The sequence below is a fragment of the Pelophylax lessonae genome, assembly GCF_965119305.1.
Source record: "Pelophylax lessonae genome assembly, chromosome: 9".
Lineage (NCBI taxonomy): Eukaryota > Metazoa > Chordata > Amphibia > Anura > Ranidae > Pelophylax > Pelophylax lessonae.
In genome coordinates this window covers 192,526,723-192,539,681 of record NC_138776.1, presented here as the reverse complement: position 1 = coordinate 192,539,681, position 12,959 = coordinate 192,526,723, and the positions used below count along the sequence as shown (strand labels likewise).

At 43.6% G+C, this 12,959-nt stretch overlaps 1 long non-coding RNA gene across 1 annotated transcript in view; it reads right to left on the bottom strand.

The window, feature by feature from the left end:
• The window catches only part of LOC309563752, a 46,752-nt gene extending 41,258 nt beyond the window's left edge, over nt 1-5,494 (bottom strand). The window contains exon 1 of the long non-coding RNA XR_014225739.1: nt 5,443-5,494. This is a non-coding gene — a long non-coding RNA (uncharacterized lncRNA). The remainder of the gene's footprint in view (nt 1-5,442) is intronic.
• Nucleotides 5,495-12,959: the final 7,465 nt, after the last annotated feature.

Here is a 12,959-nt window from a genome sequence, read left to right as displayed (position 1 = left end):
CGGTTTTGCAACTTTGATATGTTAGTAAAACTGGACACATCACCACAACAAATTATGGTCATATTTGGCCAATAATGTCCCCACCATCCCTGCCTCCTTCCCTTATACTTATTATAGCTGATGACAGTTCCGGATGCTGTAGTTTGGCTAATAATACCTTTGGGTTCGGTTGTGAGTGCTGTTTTTTTTTTTTCTCTGACAAGTTGGCAGGCATTGTGAATGATTTACAACAAGGGACATCTTGACTTCTGAGAAGCATAGGCTCATTTATGACCAACTAATAAACAAATACCTTGCCCCCCCCAAAAAAGACAAGGAAGTTGATTAAGTTGGAAATAGGGCAAGGCCACAGCTTTATTGAACTTTGCAAAAGTAACAACTTTCCAAATGTACCAAACAACAATGCCAGTCATGGTTATACTGTGAGCATCCATAAAACATAAGCTCACATAGTCTAAGATGCCTGTCCTTACCATCAGTGCCAGACAGACTTGAGACTGGCCCCAGAATTTAACTTGAGGGCATGGCCCATAAAGCAACATCAATTGCTGGCAAGGTCAAAACCGCCAATAAAGCTGCGAAAAAACATCACAATGGGAGGGTGGGCAACTCTTGTGACCACTTAATCTCCTCAGAGCAATTGGATGTGTCCCAGTGTAGCCTTAGTTCTTTGTAGCCAATCCTAAACTTAACTTCCCTTTTAGGTTCACACCCACAGTGATAACATCCTTCCAGCAGTCAAGGCTCCCTTTCCCTAAAGGAGGTTCAAGGGGCCTTCATTTAGCAAGGGACCTGTCAAATATTTAGGTGTCTTTATTTCTAGGTTCTAATTCTTTTTGTTTTGTGAGTGAGTAGGGGTACTATATCCCCCATACTCATTCATGTGAGGGAGGCGGTACCTAGGAGCCCCTTAATATTAGTGTCCCCTCAGCAAGGCAAGGCACTTCCCCATGTTGAGGACATGTAGCCTGTATGGTTCAGGAGGTAAGGGGGCACATGCTCCCTTTAGTGGCAGGATTGATGTAATAAAAAATATCCTGTGTAGCTAGCCTATTCAGATGAATGCCATGAAAAAAAGTTTTGTCACTTATGTTTCTAATCATATCCTTAAGGCCTCTTTCAGACCTGCAGTAAGCTTACCACCCTCTGAACAGTGATTTGCAGTGGATTCCTGCAGTCTCTGCATTACGGTAAAAAAAAATTTTTTATGTGCAACTCCCCCCTACTTACCTGAGCCCAATCTCGAACCAGCGATGTGCCCTAGAGCAGTGGCGCTACTCTGTCTCACTTCCCTCCTCACTGGACTCGGTGAGAGCAGCGGGAGCCATTGTCAGCGGGGCCGAGCTGCACTGTGCGTGTCAATAGACGTTCACTGTGCGGCTCGTGATTGAGTCCCCACAAGGGTTCCTATAGCAAGCAGCTTGGTATGGGGGTATTCGGATGGGGGGAGGAGCCGGGAGTGCTGGCGGGGGGACCCCAGAAGAGGAGGATCGGCCCACTCTGTGCAAAACCATTGTACAAAGCAGGTAAGTATGACACGATCATAGCTCCCAACTGTCCCTGATTTCGAGGGACTGTCCCTGATTTGGAACAGAGTCCCTCTGTCCTTCATTCCTCCCCATTTGTCCCTCATTTTGGTCTGATCTATACAGTTGTATATAAAATGCACTATCTATCTTTACCAGTGCTAAATCTTTCGTCCAATTTCTAAATTGCTGCATTTGTAAATTTCAAAATATAAAATAAATAAAGTTTCCAATATAAAGAAATAGTAGTGGTAGTGGGTTCAACTAATCTTTTTTTATGTATGATTCTCCTTAAGTGCCGGTTCACACTAGTGCGGCTGCGGCGATCGCATGTAATATTGGAGCGCACTGCTCCTTCATTACATGCGATCGGCTGTGTGGTGCGAATTCAGCCGTACACTTTGTATGGCTAAATTCGCACTGCACCCGCAGCAAAGTCGCACAGGACCCTTTTTTTTAGCCGCATCAGGATCGGATCGCACAGTGGTTCACACTTGTGCGATCCGTCCTGTGCGAACTGTAAAGATCGCACTGCGATATGCGATCAAACTGGGGGTGTCGTTAACATTTCATTGACACCCCCAGCATATCGCATATGGCAGTGTGAACTGCCAAGAGTGCGTTTGCGATGCGGGAACAGGCTGGGAATTCGCAGCCTTCCCGCATCGCATAAGTGTGAACCGGCACTTAACCACTTCACCCCAGGAACGTTTTACTCCTTAATGACCAGATAATTTTTTTTTGATACGGCACTGCGTTACTTCAACTGACAATTGCATAGATGTGCGACGCTGTACCCAAATAAAATGTATTTCATTTTTTTTCTCCCACAAATATAGCTTTCTTTTGGTGGTATTTGATCACCTCTGCATTTTTTATTTGTTGGGCTGTAAGACCGACAATTTTGAAAAAACAAAAAAAAAAAAAACAATATTTTTAACTTTCTGCTACAAAAATTTTTTACATGAAAAAATGTAAAAAATGTAATGTATTCATTCATTTAGGTCAATATGTATTCTGCTACATATTTTTGGTAAAGAAAATCCCAATAAGTGTACATTGATTGGTTTGCGCAAAAGTTCTAGCGCCTATAAACTAGGGGATAGATTTATGAAATTTGTTATTTTTTTAGATTTTTTTTTTTACTAGTAATGGTGGCGATCAGCGTTTTTTTTTTTTTTTAACAGGACTGCGACATTGCGGCGGACAAATCTGACACTAAGTGATACTTTTTGGGGACCAGTGACACCAATACAGTGCTCAGTGCTAAAAAAAAATGCTCGGTCACTGTACTAATGACACAGGCAGGGAAGGGGTTAACATCAAGGGCGATCAAAGGGTTAAGTGTGCTCTTAGGGAGTGATTTCTAACTGTATAGGGAGTGGCCTAGCTGGAGGAAGACAAGGATCCGTGTTTCTGCTCAGCAGAAACACGTTTATTGGGTATTTTTTTTTTAACCAAAAATATGTTTCTGCTTAGCAGAAACACAAGATCTCCATCTTCCTCTCTGACAGAACGGCGGTCTGCCTTGTTTACATAGGCAGCCTGCCGTTCTGTCTGTCCTCCAAACAATCGGCGGGTCCTGGAGGACATCGCGTCTGTCGGACCCGCTGATTGGCTCCCGCTGTGTCCAATCCCAGCACGAGCGGGTCGACCCAGACCCAGTGCATGAGCCGATGTACCGGTACGTCGGTTCATGCAGGCCCTCAAGTGGGTAAGGGGGCATGGTAGGGGGTGTGTCCTATGCCTACATACTTTTGCTAGTAAGTGTCCCTCATTACCATCTCAAAAGGTTGGGAGGTATGCACGTTTTTTTTTTTTTTTTTTAAATAAAACGATCATTTACAATCTCTTTAATTTGCTGAATGGTATGGCAATCCTACATTGCAAGACCATGCAGCAACTGGGAGCCAAGCGTACAGCTGCAGTGCGGCCCTATTGAACTCAATAATTGAATTTGGCCAGGCAGTGCTGCCTGAAAAACTCTTCATCGCAAGTTAAATGTTCTGGGACAGTGGCATGTGAACAGCTCTGTCTAGCTGTATTGTTAGCATTTCGGGGAGGTGGTAAAACTGTTGATAAGCCACCTGTTTTTACCCCCCCCCCCTCCCAGCTTCTTGTCTGAAAGAACCCTTAGGGCTGAAACACATCTTTGCGATTGGGCGCACTGCCATAACATGCATACATGCATTGGCGCACTGTGGTGGCCTTCATTTATAAAGGTACCCCAATGCACTAAGGCAATGCAGCTCAAAGTGCACATCTTTAGCTTGAGTTGTGATTTGCTGCATCAGAAAAAATGCTGCATGCGTGTTCTTGCAACACACACTAATGCCTGATACAACATACGTTAATGCATGCATGTGAACATAACACACAGGAATGGAGATATGTGAAAGGACGTTTAGTAAATGAACTTACTCTCATAAAATAATACAATGGAAACTTAAATTTAAAGAGGTATTAAACCCCAAAACCAAAAATGAAATATTTTGCAGCTTACCAATCATTAGATGCGGTGGCTGCATCAGTTTTCTTTTCTTTGTCTTTTTCCCCTGTGTTTTCACCTGGTGACCTGGCCAGTAACACAACACTTGAATTATTTAGACATACCTCTGGAGGAATAAGCATAGGAGGCACAGCAGACAGCAGCATTGTCAGTCCGGAGGTGGAGGAGAGTTAAATGTATTTGCAGATTTGAATATAATAATAACACATTGAAGTCAAACTCCAGCTCACACTTTATAATCAGTTACAGCATTTTTTTGGGATAAGGGCCAGTTCACACCAGGGAAACGCAGTCTGGATGCGTTCTAGATGCTTTTCCGGCATGTGCGTTTTTGACACTTTTTTTATGTGTTTTTGGTGCAATTTTGATTCATTTTTGCTGTAGCCCAGTGCATTTCCTCCCCTGTTTTTCTTAACCTTAAATAAGGACATGTGTGTATTCTAGTGTGTTTAGGTGTGTTCCGGTGCGTTCAAGTGCGTTTTACAAAGTAGAACATGCAGCATGTTCTACTTTTGTTTTGTAACTGGAATGCACTGGAACAGCAAGCCCTGGTGTGAACTATACCATTGGAAACCATATAACCTACTTTCCCTGCATTTTCTGATGCAGAAAAAAAATGCACTTGACTGCATGTTGTGTGAACTGGCGCTTAGGCCAGATGCTTTTCCGCATGCACTTTTTTTTTACGCATTTTTGATACACTCTAGTGTGTTTTTGATGCGTTTTTGGTGCGTTTTTGATGCATTTCAGAGCATTTTCCCCCCTCTTTTTTTCTTAAACTTAAGTAAGGACAAGTGGGCGCAAGTGCATTTTTTGGTGCGTTCCAGTGTGTTCTTGATGCATTTTACAGCATTCTAGTACAATCCAGTGCAGGAAAAAAGCAGCATGTTCTACTTTTTTTTTCAGGAACTGGAAAGCCCTGGAACTGCAAACACTGGTGTAAACTATACCATTGAAAACCATAGAACCTACTTTCCATGCATTTTTGATGCAGAAAGAAAAACGCACTGAAAATAGAAGAAATAAAAAGCCTAAAAAAGAAAACAAACGCAGCCATCACATCTAAAAATTGTTAAGCTTCAATATAATAAAGGTTTACTTTTGGGTTAAGAGATGCCTGTAAAAGCAAATCTTGTATTCTTTTTTAGCCTTCTATTTAAATAAAAAAAAAAAATAACAGACAGGGAAAACAATATTTTCTAGGATGGCATCATCTAAGAGGCTCTAATAATGTCGCTGATATTGTAAATTTTTTTTATATTCAGTTCAATGTCACTACAAAGGAAGACGATCCTGCATGTGTTTCTTAAAAGAAATGCAACCTTAAAAAATAAAGGTTAAAAGCAGACAATGTAATAATCCGTAAGTAGTTTAAATAAATATGTAAAGAAATGATAGTACACCTACCGGGTGTTTTCTCCAAACCTTCCACTGATTGCTATTGATGGTCCAGGAACAAATCGCACGCTTGTCACCTCCAGTGGAATGGCTTTGCAATGAGAGCTTGTACACAGGTACTCTGTACAGTCTGGGTGTAGCCTGAAAGGATTAATTAACCCTTCAGATTTCCCTGAAGGCAACGTCATTGTAGACGAGAGAGGATCCCTTACAAATTGGGTGAAAATAATGTCAGAACGATTAGCGATTTGAATGCTGTTACTTCAGCCTGGCAGCAGCACAATGCCTGCACACAGGGGATATTAGGCACTGTCACGCAGGTACAAAGTTGGCTGTACATCATGGAATAAGACATCATAATAAAACATCCATTGTCCAATGCAACATAACTATCAACTGATCATTTTCCAAGAAAACCTTTTAGTAATTATAAAAAAATAAAGAAATAAAAAGTACAGATAAAGCCGTACAATTTTGCAGCTTTAAATAAAATAGGGATGGGTTAAAACCTCTGTCATGCTTATATTGCTGTATTTGTTACTAATGGGGACATCTTCCAATGGGAACACCAGTGGCGGCTGGTCCTCCATGGGCCAGGGGGGCTTTAGATGGACCATAACGGACCACATCATCATCATAAAAAAATCCCAAAAAGCGTATATTGATTGGTTTGCACAAAACTTTTCGCGTCTACAAACTAGGGGAAAGATTTATGTCATTTTTATTTTTATTTTTTTACCAGTAATGGCGGCGGTCAGCAATTTTTCGAGGGACTGCAACAATGCGGCAGACAGATCAGACCCCTGACATTTTGACACTTTGGGGGGGGGGGGGGGGGCAGTAATATCACTACAGTAATTAGTGCTAAAAATATGTACTGCTACTGTAATAATGACACTGGCAGGGAGGGGGTTAACACCAAGGGTGATCAAAGGGTTAAATGTGTCCCTAGAGGGTGCTTTCTAACTGTGAGGGGCTTATGGAATGAACACAGGCACCTTTGTTCCTAAATAGGAAGAACGCAGGAGCCCTGTGTTGATTGCTGACATAATAGCGGTCTGCCGTGTTTTACAATGGCAGACCCCCGTTCTGTCTCCATGGGGAGCGATCGCGGGTGCCTGGTGGTGGGCCTGCAGATCAGCTTTCCCCGTGGCGAATGGGCGCGCGTGAGCCTCTGTCGGCGCGCACGCACCGCCACTCGTGGTCCCGCACAGTTACGTAATTTCCCAGTACAGAGTCGACCTTACGCAGCATACAGTGGGGATCGAAAGTTTGGGCACCCCAGGTAAACATTTGTATTAATGTGCATAAAGAAGCCAAGGAAAGATGGAAAAATCTCCAAAAGGCATCAAATTACAGATTAGACATTCTTATATGTCAACAAAAGTTAGATTTTATTTCCATCATTGACACTTTCAAAATTACAGAAAACAAAAAAATGGTGTCTGCAAAAGTTTGGGCACCCTGCAGAATTTATAGCATGCACTGCCCACTTTGCAAGGCTGAGACCTGCCAGTGTCATGGATTGTTCTCAATCATCGTCATGGGAAGAGCAGGGGATGTCAATCTCAAAGGTTTTAAATGCCCAGACTTATCTGACCTTGCCCCAACAATTAGCACCATGGGATCTTCTAAGCAGTTGTCTAGAAAACTGAAACTGAAAATAGTTGACGCTCACAAAGCTGGAGAAGGCTATAAGAAGATATCAAAGCGTTTTCAGATGTCAATATCCTCTGTTCGGAATGTAATTAAGAAATGGCAGTCATCAGGAACAGTGGAAGTTAAAGCAAGATCTGGAAGACCAAGAAAAATATCAGACAGAACAGCTCGCAGGATTGTGAGAAAAACAATTCAAAACCCACATTTGACTGCACGATCCCTCCAGAAAGATCTGGCAGACACTGGAGTTGTTGTACACTGTTCCACTATAAAGAGATACTTGTACAAATATGGTCTTCATGGAAGAGTCATCAGAAGAAAACCTCTTCTACGTCCTCACCACAAAAATCAGCATTTGAACTTTGCAAATAAATATATAGACAAGCTTGATGCATTTTGGAAACAAGTTCTGTGGACCGATGAGGTTAAAACTTTACTTTTTGGCCGGAATGAGCAAAGGTACGTTTGTAGAAGAAGGGGCAGAGAATTTTAATGAAAAGAACCTCTGTCCAACTGTTAAGCATGGGGGTGGATCAATCATGCTTTGGAGTTGTAATGCTGCCAGTGGCACAGGGAACATCTCACGAGTAGAAGGAAAAATGGATTCAATAAAATTTCAGCAAATTTTGGATGTTAACTTGATGCCATCTGTGAAAAAGCTGAAGTTAAAGAGAGGATGGCTTCTACAAATGGATAATGATCCTAAACACACCTCGAAATCCACAGGGGATTACATCAAGAGGCGTAAACTGAAGGTTTAATTGAAAATCTATGGATAGACCTTAAAAGAGCAGTGCGTGACAGACAGCCCAGAAATCTCAAAGAACTGGAAGATTTTTGTAAGGAAGAATGGGCAAAGATACCTAAAGCAAGAATTGAAAGACTCTTGGCTGGCTACAAAAACCGTTTACAAGCTGTGATACTTGCCAAAGGGGGCAGTACAAGATATTACCTCTGCAGGGTGCCCAAACTTTTGCAGATGCCATTTTTTTGTTTTCTGTTATTTTGAAAGTGTAAATGATGGAAATAAAATCTAACTTTTGTTGACATATTATAAGAATGTCTAATCTGTAATTTGATGCCTTTTGGAGATTTTTCCATCTTTCCTTGGCTTCTTTATGCACATTAATACAAATTTTTACCTGGGGTGCCCAAAACTTTCGATCCCCACTGTATGTACTGCTGGCAGTTTGCAAGTGGTAAAGTGATATTAAACCCAAAAGCAATCATTTATTATATTTCAGCTTGCCAATAGGATCGTAGGAGGCATATTAAATAAACAAACATGCATTTAATTTCCGAACTGACTTAATAAAAACAACCAACATCAATATTGGATTAAAATGGGCTACGGCCTGGTTTATTGTTTTTTTTTTCTTTAACCATTTCATTCACAATAATAACTTTTCTTCACAACAATGCCTTAAATCAGCACTTCCCAATTATTGTTCCGCGAAACCCCAGGGTTCCGCGAGAACAACATTGGGGTTCTGTGCAGTGTTTCCATCGCCCGTTAATTTACGGGCAGCCGTAAATTTCAGCCCATTTTCGGGCTGCCCGTAAATGTCCGTTACGGGCAACGGTGCCTGTAAAAAAGATGGTTGTGGGGCCGACATCGTAACAGGGCATGCTCCATTCCAATGCCTGCTCAGGAAAGCTCGTACAAGCTAGGCCGGGCGGGCGCATGCGCAGTTACGTAATGGCGCCGCCTGGCGCCATTTTTAAATCAGAGGCACTCGTTCTCGATGGTGCCTCCCCGCCACAGCAGAGAAGAATTCACTCCTCCTGAGGAGAACAGACATGAAGGTAGGATGTGGCAACTATGATTTGATATATGATGGAGAGATGGAGCAAGGGGCAGAGAAATGAAGTGAGGGATGGATGGATGGAGCAAGAGATAAAACGATGGAGTTATGGAAAGATGAAAATGATGGAGGGTGAAGTGGTTGGAGGGACCTACAACAGAGGGATGGAGACAGGGGGTGATAGTGGGATGGAGACATGGGGTGAAGAAGGGATGGAGACAGGGGGTGAAGAAGGGATGGAGACATGGGGTGAAGGAGGGATGGAGACAGGGGCTGATAGTGGGATGGAGACAGGGGGGTGAAGAAGGGATGGAGACATGGGGTGAAGGAGGGATGGAGACGGGGGGGGTGAAGAAGGGATGGAGACAGGGGGTGATAGTGGGATGGAGACAGGGGGGTGAAGAAGGGATGGAGACATGGGGTGAAGGAGGGATGGAGACGGGGGGGGGGGTGAAGAAGGGATGGAGACAGGGGGTGAAGAAGGGATGGAGACAGGGGGTGAAGAAGGGATGGAGACAGGGGATGAAGGAGGGATGGAGACAGGGGATGAAGGAGGGATGGAGACAGGGGGTGAAGGAGGGATGGAGACAGGGGGTGAAGGAGGCATGGAGACAGGGGGTGATGGTGGGATGGAGACAGGGGGTGAAGGAGGGATGGAGACAGGGGGTGAAGGAGGGATGGAGACGGGGTGAAAGAGGGATGGAGACAGGGGGTGAAGGAGGGATGGAGACAGGGGGTGAAGGAGGGATGGAGACAGGGGATGAAGGAGGGATGGAGACAGGGGATGAAGGAGGGATGGAGACAGGGGGTGAAGGAGGGATGGAGACAGGGGGTGATGGTGGGATGGAGACAGGTGGTGAAGGAGGGATGGAGACAGGGGGTGAAGGAGGGATGGAGACAGGGGGTGAAGGAGGGAAATTGACTTGACGCAACTGCAGACATGCAAATAAAATTGTCAACAATTAAACCAGATCACTGGCCCACACAGATATACTGCAGCAGGGCAGCTGCTCTGTGCCAGGTAACTTACCTAGTACGTGATCTGACACTTCCGGGGCGACCCGCTCCTACTGTGATTGGACACATGTATCTTTACATTCCCCCAGTCAAAGCACCTCCCCCACAGTTAGTAATCACTCCCAGGGAGCACAGGTAACCCATAACTCCCAACTGTTCCTGATTTCGAAGGACTGTCGCTGATTTGGAACAAAGTCCCTCTGCCCCTCTTTCCTTCTCATTTGTCCCTCATTTTGGTCTGATCTACAGTATCTCACAAAAAAGAGTACACCCCTCACATTTTTGTAAATATTTTATTATATCTGTCATGTGACAACACTGAAGAAATTACACTGTGTGTGGCGGCAACCAGGTGAGAACTACAAAGACAAGTGTGTCTTGCCTACAGTCAAGCATGGTGGTGGGAGTGTCATGGTCTGGGGCTGCATAAGTGCTGCCGACACTGGGGAGCTACAGCTCATTGAGGGAACCATGAATGCCAACATGTACTGTGATATACTGAAGCAGAGCATGATCCCCTCCCTTTGGAGGGCGGTATTTCAACATAACGACCCAAAACACACCTCCAAGACGACCACTGCCTTGCTAAATAAGCTGAGGGTAAAGGTGATGGACTGGCCAAGCATGTCTCCAGACCTAAACCCTATGGAGCTTCAAATGGAAGGTGGAGGAGCGCAAGGTGTCTAACATCCACCAGCTCTGTGATGTCATCATGGAGGAGTGGGTTAAGGCAGTGCTGAAAAATCATGGTGGCCACACAAAATATTCACACTTTGGGCCCAATTTGAACATTTCCATTTAGGGGTGTACTCACTTTTGTTGCCAGCGGTTTAGACATTAATGGCTGTGTTGAGTTATTTTGAGGGGACAGCAAATTTACACTGTTATACAAGCTGTACACTCAATACTTTACATTGTAGCAAAGTGTCATTTCTTCAGTGTTGTCACATGAAAAGATAGAATAAAATATATACAAAAATGTGAGGGGCGTACTCACTTTTGTGAGATACTGTATGTAGTTGTGTATAAAATGCACTTTTTATCTTTCAAAAAGTGTTTCCCAGTGCTATATTATTCATACGGTTTCTAAACTGCTGCATTTGGAAATTTCAAAAGCCAATATAAAGGAATAATAGTGGTTAAAAAAAAAAAAAAAAACACTTGTGGGGTTAACTATTTCATTTTTCGTTGTATAATTCTCCTTTGGGGGGGGGGGGGGGGGTTGCCACATCATCCCTTTAAAGCAGGACACGTAATGATTACACAGGTTCTAAAGTGGATATAATGCAGATAAGACACTAAGTGAGTTTAATTGCCACCTTAATCAGCCACAGAACCTGTGTAATTAATGTGTCCTGGTTTAAAGGGATGAGGTGGCAACCCTACTCAGGGGGTGTGTCCTATGCCTACATATGTTTGCAAATAGGTGTCCCTCGTTCCCATCTCAAAAAGTGGGGAGGTAGTATGGTTAACCCTTTGATCGCCCCTGATGCTAACCCCCTTCCCAGCCAGTGTCATTAGTACAGTGAGAGTGCATATTTTTAGCACTGATCACTGTATTGGTATCACTGGTCCCCAAAAAGTGTCAGTTAGTGTCCAATTTGTCTGCCACAATGTCCCACTATAGGTCGCTGATTGCCGCCATTACTAGTAAAAAACAAAAAAATAAATAAAAATATCCCATAGTTTGTAGCCACTATAATTTTTACACAAATCAATCAATATACACGTATTGGGATTTTTTTTTTTAACTAAAAACATTTAGCAGAGTACATATTGGCCTAAATTGATGAAGAAATTCGATTTTTTACATTTTTTTATTGGATATGTTTTATAGCAGAAAGTACAAAATATTTTTTTTTTTTTTTCAAAATTGTCGCTTTTTTAATAAAAATCACACAGGTGATCAAATACCACCAAAACAAAGCTCTATTTATGGGGGGAAAAAAAACATCAATTTTATTCGGGTACAGCGTTGCACGACCGCGCAATTGTCAGTTAAAATAACGCAGTGCCGTATCGCAAGAAATGGCATGGTCATGAAGGGAAGTAAACCTTTCGAAGCTGAAGTGGTTAATGGCATCCCAGTCTTAGTCCATAGGGTTCGATATTGAGTTGGCCCACCCTTTGTAGCTATAACAGCTTCAACTCTTCTGAGAAGGCTGTCCACAAGGTTTAGGAGTGTGTCTATGGGAATGTTTGACCATTCTTCCAGAAGCAAATTTGTGAGGTCAGGCACTGATGTTGAACGAGAAGACCTGGCTCACAGTCTCTGCTCTAATATATCCCATAGGTGTTCTGTTGGGTTGACGCCAGGAATCTGTGCAGGCCAGTCAAGTTCCTCCACCCCCAAACTCACTCATCCATTTCTTTATGGACCTTGCTTTGTGCACTGGTGCACAGTCATGTTGGAAAAGGAAGGGGCCACCCCCAAGAGTCCTGACCTCAACCCGATAGAACACCTTTGGGATGAATTTGAGTGCAGACTGTGACTCAGGCCTTCTCGTCCAACATCAGTGCCTGACCTCACAAATGCGCTTCTGGAAGAATGGTCAAACATTCCCATAGACACACTACTAAACCTTGTGGACAGCCTTCCCAGAAGAGTTGAAGCTGGTATAGCTGCAAAGGGTGGGCCAACACAATACTGAACCCTACGGACTAAGATTGGGATGCCATTAAATGGATTGTAAAGACAGGAGGTTTATTTATCTTAATGCTTTCTATGCTCCCCTTCTGTTTGCAGCAGCCCCTCAATACTTACCTGAGCTTTTCTTCAACCAGCAATGTTGCAGGAGTATGTCAGCTGCCCGAGACTCCCCTCCTCATTGGTTGAGACAGCAGCCTAGCGCGATTGGCTCCTGCTACTGCCAATCAAAGTCAGTCAGCCAATCAGGAGGTAGAGGGGGCTCTGTTACTGAATGGACACAGAGAGCTGTGATTCGTCTCAGCTGCCCCATAACAAGCTGCTTGCTGTGGGGGCACTCAATAGGAGGGAGGGGCCAGGAGCGCAGAAGAGGGACCCAAGAAGAGGAGGATCGGGGC